This window comes from Coenobita brevimanus, chromosome 17 (assembly GCF_032717465.1).
Source record: "Coenobita brevimanus isolate Jiangsu-jjx chromosome 17, ASM3271746v2, whole genome shotgun sequence".
Lineage (NCBI taxonomy): Eukaryota > Metazoa > Arthropoda > Malacostraca > Decapoda > Coenobitidae > Coenobita > Coenobita brevimanus.
The window spans coordinates 31,956,799-31,971,754 of NC_136970.1; positions in this window are offsets into that span (position 1 = coordinate 31,956,799).

Sequence of the window (14,956 nt, forward strand, 5' to 3'; positions counted from 1 at the left end):
ATTATTAACCAGGAAATGTAGTCCTTGGATTGCTCAAATCTCTGAGAACGGGCAGTTTACTGGTTAAACCAACATTATTAACCAGGAAACGTGCCAGTCCTTGGATTGCTTAAATCTCTGAGAACGGGCAGTTTACTGGTTTAACCTAACACTACACTTACGATTAATATTGGCAAGCTGAGAATCCCTACGCAATCTCAGGCAGGTCACATTTTAACGCCCAACATGGGTGTGAACACTCATGTTGATAATATGCATTCTCCGGGAATCCTCAGAGAGGTCCACAGCTCGAGACACCACAAGATAATTCAAACAGCTTCGGATTGTCCTTACGGGGGTCTCGAACTTCCCCTTAACCTAAAGTATACATGTATATACAGGTCCTGGACGTAATGTGTCCTGTGGGACCAACGGTCGAGACTTCAAATCTTACTGGTACACTAATAACTGGGAACCAAACTAGTCCATGGATTGCATAAATCTCTGAGGACGCCTGTTTTATGGAACCCAGTGTACAACAGTTGCATGTGTTAGTCATCAGTTAGGAGGCGAGACATCAGGTCTGTGCCTACATTACCACTGCCTTCTCTCTCAACTGACTCAGAGATTATTGGTGTGGATTCAAACGGCACAAGAAGACATGCCCCTGATTGGTGGTATGTTGACAAACATTGCAGGAACGCACAAAGCTATCTATTTCTTGTCACATTCCTGGCCAGAAAAAGTCAGCACAGATACGGCCCTGGGTTTTCCTTTTGCCAATGTGACCTCCTGAGGCTGAACAAAGACCCCATTCTAACACTGCTTGACGATACTTTGCGGGAACGACAAACTGCAGTTGAACCTCGCCCTGGGGTGTTTGTGATTCACAGTAGGGCCGTCCTTGTTTACGAAGGAACCTGGCTTGACCTCCCCATGAATACTTAATCACTCTACCCTTTTGCTTCTTCTGCACAGCAGCACGTGTCGGGTCAGAATGTTGTTCTTGGACAACATCTTTGCTACAAATTAGATCTTGCGGCAATGCAATGGTCACCGGGGTGACACAGTTTGGAGCCTTGGCCATGGCTCGTGTTACTGCAGCCGAAGTCTGAGTTGCGTCGTCTATGGTGCAACTATACTTGGCACCTGGAATGTTGCCTATTATTAGGTCAAATAAAGGTTCTGGCATGACAACAGCAAGTGTCATACCAGTATAAAATGGAGATGCCACCTGGATACGTGCCTCAGGGAAAAATCCCACTGATCCATCAATAAGCTGAGCTTGGATCTGTCGACCTGTGTACTCCTCAGGCCGAACTAGACTCTGCCTGACAGAGGAACCTGAGGAACCATTGTCTCTCAGGACCTTTACAGGAATGCCTCCCACAAACCCTGGCTGGACAAGGAAGGCACTGTTGCCTGTGGGAGGGCCTGTGGAGGAAGCAGCCAGCCACTGATGAAGCTGCTGAATGAATGATGCAGCAAACATGGTGACCTGAGAATTAGAAGTACCTGTGCTGTTAGGAACGACACCACCGTACTGCTGTTGAGGAATGAAGGCTGCGTTCGCTTCCTGCCTCCAATACACTGGGGCTGGCGCTGAAAAGGATAGTCCTGACGGTCAATTGTGTGGCTGATACTGCTCCTGATTAGGGTACTTGTCGTACCGCTTCCACTCAGGTTTCAGGGTATTTTGCCCCTGGTCCTTTTCTGCAGTTTGTTTGGACCTTGGCCATTATTCTGGGAACGGCCTTGGTGCTGGGGTTCAGTCTGAGACGGTTTCCCAGATATGTCAGCTTTCCTGTTCCAGGTGTGTTGCTTACGAGTTTGATACCCATACGGAGTGAAGAATGCATCAGCCTTCTCCACCATTTGGCTGGCATCCCTTACCTGGCAGATCTTAAGCTGAGCCATAAGTTCAGAAGGCCACAACTTTCCTAGCTGTGTGTGCAGCATTAGGTCTTTCATCTTTCTCCATCCACTCATCTAAGTAAGCAGTAAGCCGATCAAGAAACTGAACAGCAGTCTCCTTTTCTTGTAGACGCGCCCTCATAAACTGACTCCTGGCATCATCAACAGTGAGACTGTACGCTTTGATGAGTGTGGCCTTCATCATCTCATACGTGAGATTGTCTCCACGAATTCTGTGGAGAATATCGAGCAGGGCCCTCAAACAAGCTAAGAAACTGGAGCCGCTTAGATGCCTCATCCAGCTGATACAATTGAGCCATGTCTTCAAAACGAGCTATGAATAGCTCGATTCACTTGCTTTCCTTGTATGAAGGAAGCTTGATGCGTGGGGTCACCAGAACATGTTCAGGAAGAGTGCTCATGGAGCTTGGGTTAGCTGCACCAGATGTGTCTGAAGCCAAAGAGTCTCACTTGAGCTTCACCATCTCAAGTTCATGATTCTCACGTGCCTCATGCTCGGCACGTTCATGTTCTCGTTGTTCTCGCTCGTATTCACGTTCTCTCTCTCTCTCTCTCGTTGTTCTTGCTTACGTTCACGTTCTCTCTCTCATTGTTCTCACTCGTATTCGCGTTGTTCTCGCTCATGATCACGTTCTCTCTCGCGTTGTTCGCATTGTTTTTGCTCGTGTTCACGTTGTTCTCGCTCGTATTCACATTGAATTCGACGCTCTTCAGAGGCATGATTCTCACGTTGCTGCTCATAACTAAAATGAGAGAGCACATATTCCTTTATTTGTTGGGGATCGGTAAGCCCAATATCTTTGGCTTCCTGTATTAGTAGCCATGATGCTAACTCAACTAAGGCTGAGTAGACTAAAGACTGAGTACTGACTGCTATTTTGCAGAGAAATGCCAATAATCAAAAGTAAAGAATATAGGCACAGGTTGGTGGTGACCAGTTTTATCTAGTTAAACTGGTAAAGAAAGAAAATTTTAAAAAATGCAACTGGCTGGGAAAACTATCACATAAAATTAATAGAAATGAATCAATAACCACCAGTAAGAGTGCCTATAGACTTTAATGATAAATACCTAGGTGTTAGTGAGTGATTATTATCTCGTTAATAACTTTAGAGCTAGGAGTTAATATCCTGGAATGAGGTCACCAGATGTCATAGGGGGATGTGAATTTATCATTTAAAAATGGTGGATGTTACTTGAAAATAGAGACAAGGAATTGTGAAAATCTAGCAGTAAGTTTTACTTTATGCCAGGTTACTTCGCCGATTCTCTAAAGACGAGAATTTATAAACTTTCTCAACAGTACACATCAGAGACTAATTTCTCACGAGTGCTGTTTGTAGTACTGTTAGCCTCTCGAGAAAGTGACTCCACCCCTGACAATCAATAACTAATGCTAATAATAATAAATAGGTTCTTGCTGGTGCTGAACTCCTGCCTGGCACAACGGATATAAGATGATACAAAAGAACTGGCCTAAGTATCTGTTAAGGATAATGTAAAGAGTTTGTGCGAACTAGGAGCGGCAACTAAAATAAGCTTAATGTGGAGAAATAAAACACGAGCCTAATTACATTAAGCTGAAAGAAAAGAACTGTAAATGTATTGATTACAATAAAATAAATTTACGTTATATCTCAAATTAAATTCAAAAGGGGAATTTCATGGTCGCTAGGGGACTCATGAATTCAAATATCAAGAGAATACACTCATTCACTCATTCAAAAGCTAATTAAACTGAAGCCTTGAGAAACAAACAGAAATACTGGTCAGTGGAAGGGAGCCGAAGCGAAAGTCTGGGCGCCTGTGACGAACACCAACGCTGCTATTCGCTCGAAGCCCGCTTTGCCAATCACCGTCTAGGTGGAGATTCAGGAATTCGCTGTACAACAGAGACGCTGCTCTACGCTGGACACAAAACGATCCTATCCCCACGACGATTCCGAGCTGAATGACTTCAAACACGGAAGGGAGGTACGAGCTGGCCGTATTCGCAGGAAGCAGGCAAGGCCTAACTTCAACGGTCAACGGAAAGAAGGTGAACGATATAGGCTCACAATAAATCACTCAGTGAAAGCACTAATGTCGTGGATAAGAATGGTCACTTGTGAAACAGTGACAAATGTTCTGAAAACCATCCTGATCGAAGTGAATAAGAGGACGGTTGAACCGAGTGATGCCCAATGGGAATTCCACTGGAGTTCGTTATTTTCTCATTAAAGTACAATGTCACGAATTTATTTAAATACGCTAGCGCGAATTCGTGACAGGACCTTCGGAAAACCATAATGCATAAAGTCATACATGTTTATGTCAATATTTGCATGAAACCTATATACTTATCCTCGTTTCGTGTCCCGAGAGAAAAAGCAAGGATAAGGATGTATCGAGCATGGCGATGGCCACCCTGGTACAGCATTTTTTATCACGTTAGGTCGACTAAGATCATGGATATATATATATATATATATATATATATATATATATATATATATATATATATATATATATATATGATTGTGTGTGTGTGTGTGTGTAGTCAAATGTTAGTGCATATTCATGGCTACCACAACTAGCTGACATTACGGTGTGAATCAGTACGTACACAGAACAGGTATATGTAGGTATGTATGGTAAGGGATCATTTTCCTTTTAGGAGTATATATTATATAGGCACATGAGTAACCACGTATAATGAAGTGTACTGTATATGCATATTCACAGCCGCTTCTCTCCACACTAGAGCGTGTCCTGTCTGTGTTGATTCAGTGTAATGCTCTCTCTCTCTCTCTCTCTCTCTCTCTCTCTCTCTCTCTGTTTCTTTAATATTCCTCCTATTGTTCTTCCTACTCTCCCGTTTTTCCTTATCCTCACCCGCCATCTGTGTCTATCCGTCTTCTTTGTTCTCTCTTTTGTGCTACCTTGTAACCCAAGTCTCTCTCTCTCTCTCTCTCTCTTTCTCTCTCTCTCTCTCTCTCTCTCTCTCTCTCTCTCTCCTTCCTTTTATGTACATTTTCACTTCCTTCTGCTTCCCTATTTCTCTCCCACCATTCCTCCCTTTCCCTCCTTTCCCTATCACTCTCTCTGTCTGTTTTTTCTTACTCCTTCCCTTGATCTCTAAAATGCATTTCTCTCATATTTTTTGTCATTCCTTCTCTATGTCGCCTTCAGCAGTCACAGCTGTCAAATTTTTCTGCGTATGTATATATATGAATGTGTGTGTGTGTGTGTGTGTGTGTGTGTGTGTGTGTGTGTGTGTGTGTGTTCTTACCTAAATATTCTTACCATGTGTAATTGTATCTTTACAGAAATTAGTCACACTCATACTGACCCGTGTATTAAACCATTCATATCACACATATCTTTATATCAATGAATAGTTTTGGCATATACTGTTTCATTAGGCAGTGCATTCCACTGATCAATTGCCCTATCTGGGGAACTGAAATTCCTTGCAACTTTATCGCCTCTCTTTTTTATGTATTTTTTTTGCAGTTTCCTCTTGATGATGTGTCCCCATAGGTTACTGTATATGTTCATTTATGTTTACTTTCTCTTTCCCTGAGATGCAGGTATGTAGCATGATCGTGTCTTCTCTTTTCTTTCTCTCCTGTAGTGTTGGTAGATTCATTTCTAGTCTTTCTTCGTAGCTTAGATCCCTTAATCTTGGTACCCATCTCGTAGCTACCTTTTGTACTTTTTCAACCTTATCTATGAGTTTTTGAGATGAAGATTCCGGACTAGTGATGCATACTCCAAGGTTGGTCTGATGAATGATGTTATTATCTTTCTCAGCATGTCTTCATTTATATATGTTAATGCTATTCTCATATTAGCAAGAAGTGTATACATGTTACGTACCTTCACTGATGTGGTCAGCCGGAGATAGTCTGTTATTGATAATCACACCTAGGTCCCTCTCCCTGTCTGATATGTGTAGGGTTGAACTTCCTAACTTATTATCCCAACCTGGCCTTCCTTCACTTTTACCAGACTTAATTACATGACACGTCCACATTAAATTCCATTTGTCATCTATTGCCCCATTCATTATTTTTAATTCTTCTTGTAGCTCTGCAAGAATCTGTGTTAGTAATTTTCCTTTGTATCTTTCCTTCATTCTTTCCTCTTCCTTCTGCCTATGGGTAACTCTACACTGAGTGACAAGCCAAATGGTTTCCCGTACACCAGGAAACCATTTACTACGCTGGGTGGTAACCATATAACCAAATTATGGCGCCCGGTGGTCAGTGGGTAATTAAGGTGTTCCAATCGGATTGAGCCTATGTAGGTTTATATCCTAGGGGTAGTTGGGGTTTATTGTTCACATAATGACACTCAGGGATGAGTGAGGCTGGTCACTCTCGTCTTAAATGTCAGGACCAACTTGCCTAGCCCCGGATTCCTACGTTCCTCATGGGCCGACATAGAACTGGATGGTGGATGGATGGATTTTTGCATCATCAGCAAACATATTTAGATAGTTTCCATCCCCAATATTACTGTCCATGTCATTTCTATATACTAAAATCATAACTGGTGCCAGCACTGAGCCCTGTGGAACTGCACTAGTCACTTTCCTCCATGATGAGTAATTTCCCCTTAGTACTGTTCTCATTTCCATTTTTCCGAGAGAATCCTGCATCCAATAGTAAGGTTGGCTTGGATACCTCCTTGATGGTACAGTTTCCATAAAAGTCTTCGGTGTGGTACTCTGACAAATGTGTTCTTGAGATCTAAATAGATACTGTCCACCCATCCTTCTCTTTTCTGTAATGATTCTGTCACTTTATCATAGTAGCTTAATAGATTAGTAACACATGATTTTCCCTTTCTAAAACCGAACTGCCTTTCTGTTATCATACTGTGTTCTTCCAGATGGTCTACCCAAACTTTTATCAACTTTTCTAGTATCTTACACACAACATTGGTTTGTGATACTGGTCGGTAGTTCAATGGAGTCTGTCTATTCCTTTTCTTGAATACAACAAAGTTTGCTTTCTACCAAGTATCAGGTAGTTTACCTTGACCTAAGGATTCCTTGAATATTAAATATAATTGTGTGCTTAACTCTTCTCCACATTCATGTAGCATCCAGCCTGAAATTTTGTCAGGATCATATGCTTTTCCTTTTCTAATTTGCTTAACTCTTCCTGTATTTGTTTTTCTGTTATTTGTATATCTGGTAATATGTGTGGGGATGCATGTTCCATATCATCTCTTTCAAAATTATTTTCTACCGTAAAAATTGACCGGAAGTTTTTAATTAGTGTTTCACAAATATCTTTCTCTTGTGTACAGATGATCCCCTTGCCCGTAATGGACTTTGGTTTTGCTTCGGATGTAGCTGTATAATAGCTTAGGTTGATCGCTACTTTTATTTATAATGTCTTCCTGAAACTGTCTTTGAGACTCCCTCCTTATCCTTGTATAATAATTTCTTGCCTGTTTACAGTTGTTTTATGACCTCTCACTCTCGTGTCTTCTTTATCCATTTCACAACAAGTCTCTGTTTTCGTGTATTTTTTTTACATTCTGCATTAAACCATTCCTTTCTTTTCATTTATATTTCTTTGTGCTGAGGTATGTAATTTTGGCTCCTGTTACAAAAAAATAAAAATAAAATAAAATCACAAAATCTTGTCGTCTAAGCTCCTTTTCCCAATCTATTTCTAAGAAGTACTTCTTCAGGTCATGGTAGTTGTCCTTTTTGTAGTTTAGTTTTCTTTGTAACTCTCATTATCGTTACCATGTCATATGCAATTCTGGAGTTGCAATTTAATACTGAATGGTTGCTTTTGCCGAATGGAGGGCGATACATTATACTGCCAGTATACAGTAATTTTCTTGCCTAGTAAATATAAGATATGGTACTGATACATCATCAAGTCCTCTTTTTCTAGTGTTTTCCTTTACATGTTGTGTTAAGAGAAACTCCTGCACAAGATCCGGGAGTTTTTTATCCCAACAGCTTTCATGGCTTCTTACATCTACAGTATTCCAATTTATATCTATTGAAATCTCCAGTTAATATAATTCTTTTAGATTTCCCTTTTATTGCATGTAGTAAGGCTCTTAAATTGTGTGTGTGTGTGTGTGTGTGTGTGTGTGTGTGTGTGTGTGTGTGTGTGTGTGTGTGTGTGTGTGTGTGTGTGTGTGTTAATTTTTTTATTTATATATTTATTCAAAGTTAAGGAACCAAGGGCTACAAACCGGCAGGATTGTTCCATCAAGAAAAAACTAAAACAATATGACAAAGACAATTCAAGATCCATTCATTTCGAGATGCCTTGACACACTGCGTTTGAAAGACTGGAGGTCCTAGGCAGTTGGAAATACAGACAGAGGAAGACAGTTCTAGAGATGACATGTTGCATACATGGAGGATTGGGAGTAATGGCCAACTATTACATTTGAGAGCTGGACTGAAAATGGATGAGAATTTGCTGTTAGATAGGTGGAATGCACCTGGCACACTGGTGGAGGAATGCTAGCAGATACAAATCAGAGAAGCAATGGCCATTAAAGTAGCAACAGAAAAGAGATAACGATGCAAAAGTAAGACAAAGAGATGGAGTTCGAATGGTCGCAGTAAGAAGAGGAGAGTTAATGAAGCGAAAAACCTTTGACTCCACCTTGTTGAGGTGAGCTGTATGCGGGGAGCCTCCCCACATGTGAGGGTTGTACTCTACACAAGGGCTAACAAAACCCCTGCATAAAGTCAACAGCTGTGCAGGGGAAAAAAAGAATTGGAGTCAGCTTAGCATACATCATCTCTTGGAAGCAGATTTTAAAAGATGTGTGATATGATCTTTCCAAGATAAATCCCGAGATGTCAAAACCATGAGTATGTTCAAATATGATGCAGGACTAAGCTGGATTTTATTAAATATTAGAGGAGACTCCTGTGGAAGATTTTGAGTAGTTGAAATAGGTAAGATGCGTTAAAAACAAGAAAAAATTATTATACTCCTCAGAGATATGAGCCATGTCATATAATAGGTAAGCTAATGCCTCATCTTTTGTTTGTTGGAGTAACTGTTGAGATGGACGCTGCGAGAATCCAATAGAAAGTTGGAGGGTAGAGTCACCAGCGAGTGAATGGGCTGAGTTAGATGTACAACTTAAGTCACTGATGAAAAGAAGCAAGAGAGTTAGTGAGAGGAAAGAACCCTGAGGAACGCCAGTACTGATGGTTCTGGAAGTAGAACAATGGCCGTATACGACAGCAGCTATAGAATGGCAGGAACTGAAACCTGAGATGAAAGCACAGACAGATGGATAGAAACCGTAAGGAGGCAGTTTGGATTAAAGATTTATGCCAGACTCAATCGAAAGCCTTTGAGATATCAAGTTCAAGGGCGAAGCTTTTGCCAGAGTCATGATAGTAGGTTGACCAGAGGAATAAAAGGAAAATGAGATGATTGCCAGCGGAGCTGTCCTGGCCGAACCAATATTGACGATTGGAAAGAAGTTGGTGATAGGAAAGGTGCTTTAAAAATTTTTTGTTAAGAATAGAGTAAAAAAAAAAGTAGAAATACAGGATGTTAAAGCAATAGAGAGATAGAGGGCGGGAAATGGTCACCCTTATTTGGGACAGGCTGAAAGGGAGCAAACTTCCAGCAAGAAGGAAGGGTACAAGTTGACAGACATAGGTGAAAGACTTTACCTAGGCATGGTGTAAGAACAGAAGAACAGTTCTTGAGGACAACGGGAGGGTCCCTATCAGGTCAACATGCCTTATTACTGTGGCCAGTAATGGCTAAAAACACATCAGTTGAAGATATTTTAACGTAGACCATGAAAGAGTTAGACGGGAGAAGTGATGGAGGAACAGTACTGGAATCATCTAAGGTGGAACTGGAGGAGAAACTCTGAGTGAAGAGCTCTGCTATATCAGTAGAGGAAACAGCTTCAGAGCCATCAGAGTGAAGATAGAAGGATGATGAACTAAAGTTATTAGGAAGGTTTTTGGGAAGGTGCCAGAAAGAGCAGAAATAATTCGAGTTCAGATCATTTTGTATGAATGAAATGATTTTTGGCAGTCCAAAGAACAGATTTAGCATGATTCAGGTCAGAAACATGAGAATTAGGGGTGGTATGGCTCTGATACCTCTTGTCAGCCTTCTGCTTGTTGTGGACAGCATTAGAACATGCACGACTTAAAAATTTATGTTGCGTTCATCACGAGAGAAGAGAAAGGAATGTATGTTTGCATACCCAAGAGAATAACCTCCACAATGTGTGACGTACACTCAGATGGCTCTTGGCCATGGGAGCAGTATTCATTCCAGGGAAGAATCACAGAAGTACTGCTTAAGAGACTTCTAATCAGCAGCTCCAGAGTGCCACAGTTGCCACTTGCTGGAGTGAGAGGATAGGTTAAGGTGTTAAGATTGTAATCAGAGTAGCCCAATGGAGAGAAAAAATTTACAGGGTAAGCAGAGGTATTAGTAGTAAGGAAGAGGTCAAGTATCCTTGAAGTCTCTCCAAGCAGCCAGGGATGTGGGTAGGGTGCTGTACAAGATGCTTTGGGTCATTACAGAGAGAAAATATGTAGGCTTGTTCAACAGGTGGATCAGTTAAAGGAGAGGGGAGACAAAAGTGGTGGTGAACATTGAAATTACAGAGAGTGGAAATTTAAAAAAAAGGGAGAAAATTATAGGATATGCTCTGTCTTAGAAGTAAGATAGGGAAAGAGTTTTTCATGGTCAATAGAATTAGAGGATAAGTACACAACACAGATATGTTTAGTCAGAGAAACATCGGACAGCTAAAGCCAGAGAGTAGAGAATTCAGATCATTCGAGTTCAGGAACATAAGAGCAAGATATGTTGTATACATATACACAACAGCCACCTTTGGCTTTGAAGCGAGTGTAGAGAAAAAAGTATACAGAGAAGGGTCTGCTATCAGTCACCTTAGCCAGCTGAGTCTCAGTGAAGAAAAGGTGAGGTCTAGAAGAGACCATGTGTTCAAAACAGAAAGTTAGAGGAATGGCAACGAATGTTGCAGAAATGTATACAGCATGACTCAGTGATTCCAGGCATATCGCTTGGCCATCACCGGGAGAGTAGCGAACGGTGGCATTTCTGCCCATCCCCCTCTTTCCTTGGGGACTCCGAGACTGGGTCTTGAGTTGCCAATTTTCTTACATTTTGAATAGAAAGTGTGGTGTGTAATGTGCATTTGGTGTTGACAATTAGAGGAATTTGTAGAAGTATGATGGCCTACTCTCTCCATTAATGAAACCCTGAAATAGTTCAGCGAAGGGGGATGGTTAGAATCTACTCCCGAGGGCTGATGAAACGGAAGTGCCAGCTTTCCATCATAAACTTTCAGTCCACCTTGGCAGCACCGCGCTGATCGATTGGTGATACAGTCATTCTCTCTCTCTCTCTCTCTCTCTCTCTGCTTACAGTTCACTCCCTCCCTTTGTGTGTGTGTGTGTGTGTGTGTGTGTGTGTGTGTGTGGGTGGGTGTGGGTGTGGGTAGTCTAACATTTGATCTTTCATACTGCACTGTCTTTTGCACTGCCATTTTCACACCGTAAGCTGTCCCTGATATTTTTGCTTAACCTTTGTCTGTTTTTCAGTTTAACCACTTCCTTCATCGAGAAACCTTAACAGGAACCATATATACTGTACACGTGTATCCTTTTCCTTCATGGTAACTTGATGCCATACCCCATGCTGACCTACATCTCTCTCATATTAACTGTCGTTTATGTGTGCAGACAACATGTACAGGGTATAAATGAAGGCAATATAAACCCCGGGCTCCTATGCTCTTAATGGGGCAATGTAGGATTGGATGATGAATGAATGAATGAATATATATATATATATATATATATATATATATATATATATATATATATATGCATGTATATATATCCGGTTTGCCACATGGACGTGGGAAGTAATTCCATCTTTTGCAGTGTTTGTGATAAGTGGTTGCATAAGACGAAGTGATATTAGAGGTATATTGAGAGATAATGTTAATTTCATATTATCAGTGTGTCAGGGGGAGCTTGTGGAGCTTGTCAGGTGTGAAAGGACTGATCATGCTGGTGAGTCTCTCAAGGGTCTTGATGAGTTTCGTTACTTGGAAGACATTATGTGCTGGAGGTGGGGCTGGAGAGGGGAGTGGCTAGAGTGAGGAGTGGTTGGAAAAAGTTCAGGAAGCTGTTGCCTCTCCTGATACAAAGAATTCTCTCCCTCCTTGCTAAGAGATTATTGTATGCAGCATGTGTTAGGAATGTAATACTGTATGATAGTGAGACCTGGGCAGTAAAAGAAGAGGATATTCGCAGGGTCAGACGTACAGAACCTACAATGATTAGCTGAATGTATAGTGGGTTCTTGAATGGGGAGGCTAGGATTGCAGTGGAAGAGTTAAAAGGAAGGATGGGACTGGAGTGTATTGGTCTTTTGATGAGAAGTAAATTGAGATCGTTTAGGCATGTGGAGAGGATGGGGGATAACAGCTGGGTGCAGAAGGTGAGAAGTGTTAAAGTTAGGGGCATGGCTGGGAGATGCAGACTGAAATATACCTGGAATGATGTCATTAACCCGCCCCGTCCCGTCGACGTATGGGTACATTGCAACATTTTGCATTTGCCACTCCCGGCGACGTACTGGTACGTCGTGCAATTGCAAGGTCCCTAATTTGCACAATTTTCAATTTTCGCGTGTGATTTTTCGTACGTATACACGGGACACCTTCCTCTATTCGTCTTCAAGATGCCAAGCAGGGACAATGCCTTACACCGCATAACCTCCCCCCTCCCCCCCTCACGCCATTGTCTTGGCAATTCACCTGTTTCCAGTGACCTGGCCAGTAAAGACATTCAGGACCAGAGTGATTCCCCAATCGATGACAATGTGTAGGACAAAGTTTACATAGCATTAGAGGAAGAAACAGTCAGAAATAATGATCAGGTAATGTGGCAAAAGAAGGTCAGGTATGGTGATGAGTTAGTGAGTGAAACAATGCTTATAATGCCTATTTTACTGTTTGAAAACCAATTTACTCTTGTACTACATTTAAATTCGTACCAAGTAAATAAATAAATACTGTTTATGAGTGGTGTGAAATGGTTACCCTCCCATAGAACTCGTTTTCTTTGGAGCCAGCCTGTTAGAAAACCCAGTCAGGTAAGGAGGTACTCGTACCTGGATCGAGTATTTTAAACCTCAGGTGAGCGATTTCTCTATGAATTTTCGATGTTTCTCACCAAAAGTGGGGGTTTTAGCCAAAAAAAACTTTTTTCGAAAATACCTCGGGATTGGGGGGTGTCAGAGGTGCGAAATAGCTCGGGACATGACGGGTTAAATGTTGCCTTAAGTATGAGAGACTCGATAGGAAGGCTCCCAGAGATCAAGCAGCACGGAAAACCGCCATTAGGTGACCAAGCCCGGCACATGCATGCATGTTGGAGCCCTTATAAGCCAAAAGAAAGAAACAAGAGAGAGAGAGAGAGATACTGTGGTATGGTGGAAGAGTGTGAATTTTCATACCTGGAAGAAAGAGGGTTTGTACGCCACCAGGGTAATAAACTTTGGGAGTGTTCACCCTGCCACGTACTGCTTTGGTGGACATAAGGGGTGCTGTGGTTGAACCAGTGTTGCATACAAGAAAGTATGGTTACACCCAATTGGCTTGTGTGGGCCGATTGCACTTGGTTCAAAGACTATACACACATCTAAAGCCACTCCACCACTACAGTCACACCTACTGTACAAGCACTTCTCACCTTACATACAATCTCTACCAGACAGCCTAAGCCACTTCGTAGAGATACATTGGCTGTATCGCCCCCACCTCGGTCAGGATAAGCCGGTCCTGCAGTGGACATTCAGATGGCTGCTGCTGCTGCTGCTAATGATATCTATCTATCTATATATGTATACAATATATATATATATATATATATATATATATATATATATATATATATATATATATATATATAAATATATATATATATATATATATATATATAAATATATATATATATATATATATATATATATATATATATATATATATAAATATATATATATATATATATATATATATATATATATATATATATATATATATATCGTAGCCGTCGCCGACATTTCCCCCAGAAGTGTTAGATTGTAGGGATTTTAAGAGGAATGTTCAAGTTGTTCTTGTCGTGGATGACAGGTGAAAGATAAAGATGAGTCTGGAATTTGACTGCAGTTTTGTTATTCAGTGGAAGTATCTCACAAGAGCAGTACTGAGGCGATATATATATATATATATATATATATATATTATATATATATATATATATATATATATATATATATATAGTGGTAGGTGGGGGCGCTCACCATCCACTCACTCGATATAGTGCTGCTTTGGGTGTCTGCCCTTTCCTCTCTTCCATCCTTCCTCTTCTATCTTTCCGTCATTCTTTCCTCTTTCTTCTGCCTTCGTGTGACTTTACACACCCTCTTCTGTTTTTCTTTCCTTCATTCTTCGCTCTTCCTTCTGCTTATGGGTGACTCTACACTGAGTGACAAGCCAAATGGTTTCCTGTACACTAGAAAACCATTTACTACACTGGGTGGTACATATATAACCAAATTATGGCGCCTGGTGGTTTAGTGGGTAATTAAGGTGCTCCAGTCTGATGAAGCCTGTGTAGGTTTACATCCAAGGGATGGTTGGGGTTTATTGCTCACGTAATGCCACTCAGGGTGCGTGAGGCTGGTCACTCTCATCTTAAATGTCAGGACCAACTTGCTTAGCCCCAGGTTCTATGCTTCTCGTGGGGCGACCAGTGATTCAAACTAAACCTTTGTACGTACATGGCAGAATATATGAAACGCAAACGCTGACATCATTTTTCATCAATAGTTAATCAGAACTTCCGAATTCATTTATTGATTTGTTGGTCATAGTGCACAAAAAAACATGTCACTGAATGACGTGAAGATCTCTGGCATGAAAGACAACTTGACCTTCACAGAACATGTCCAAAACTGACCCAGAGGCTCATCAA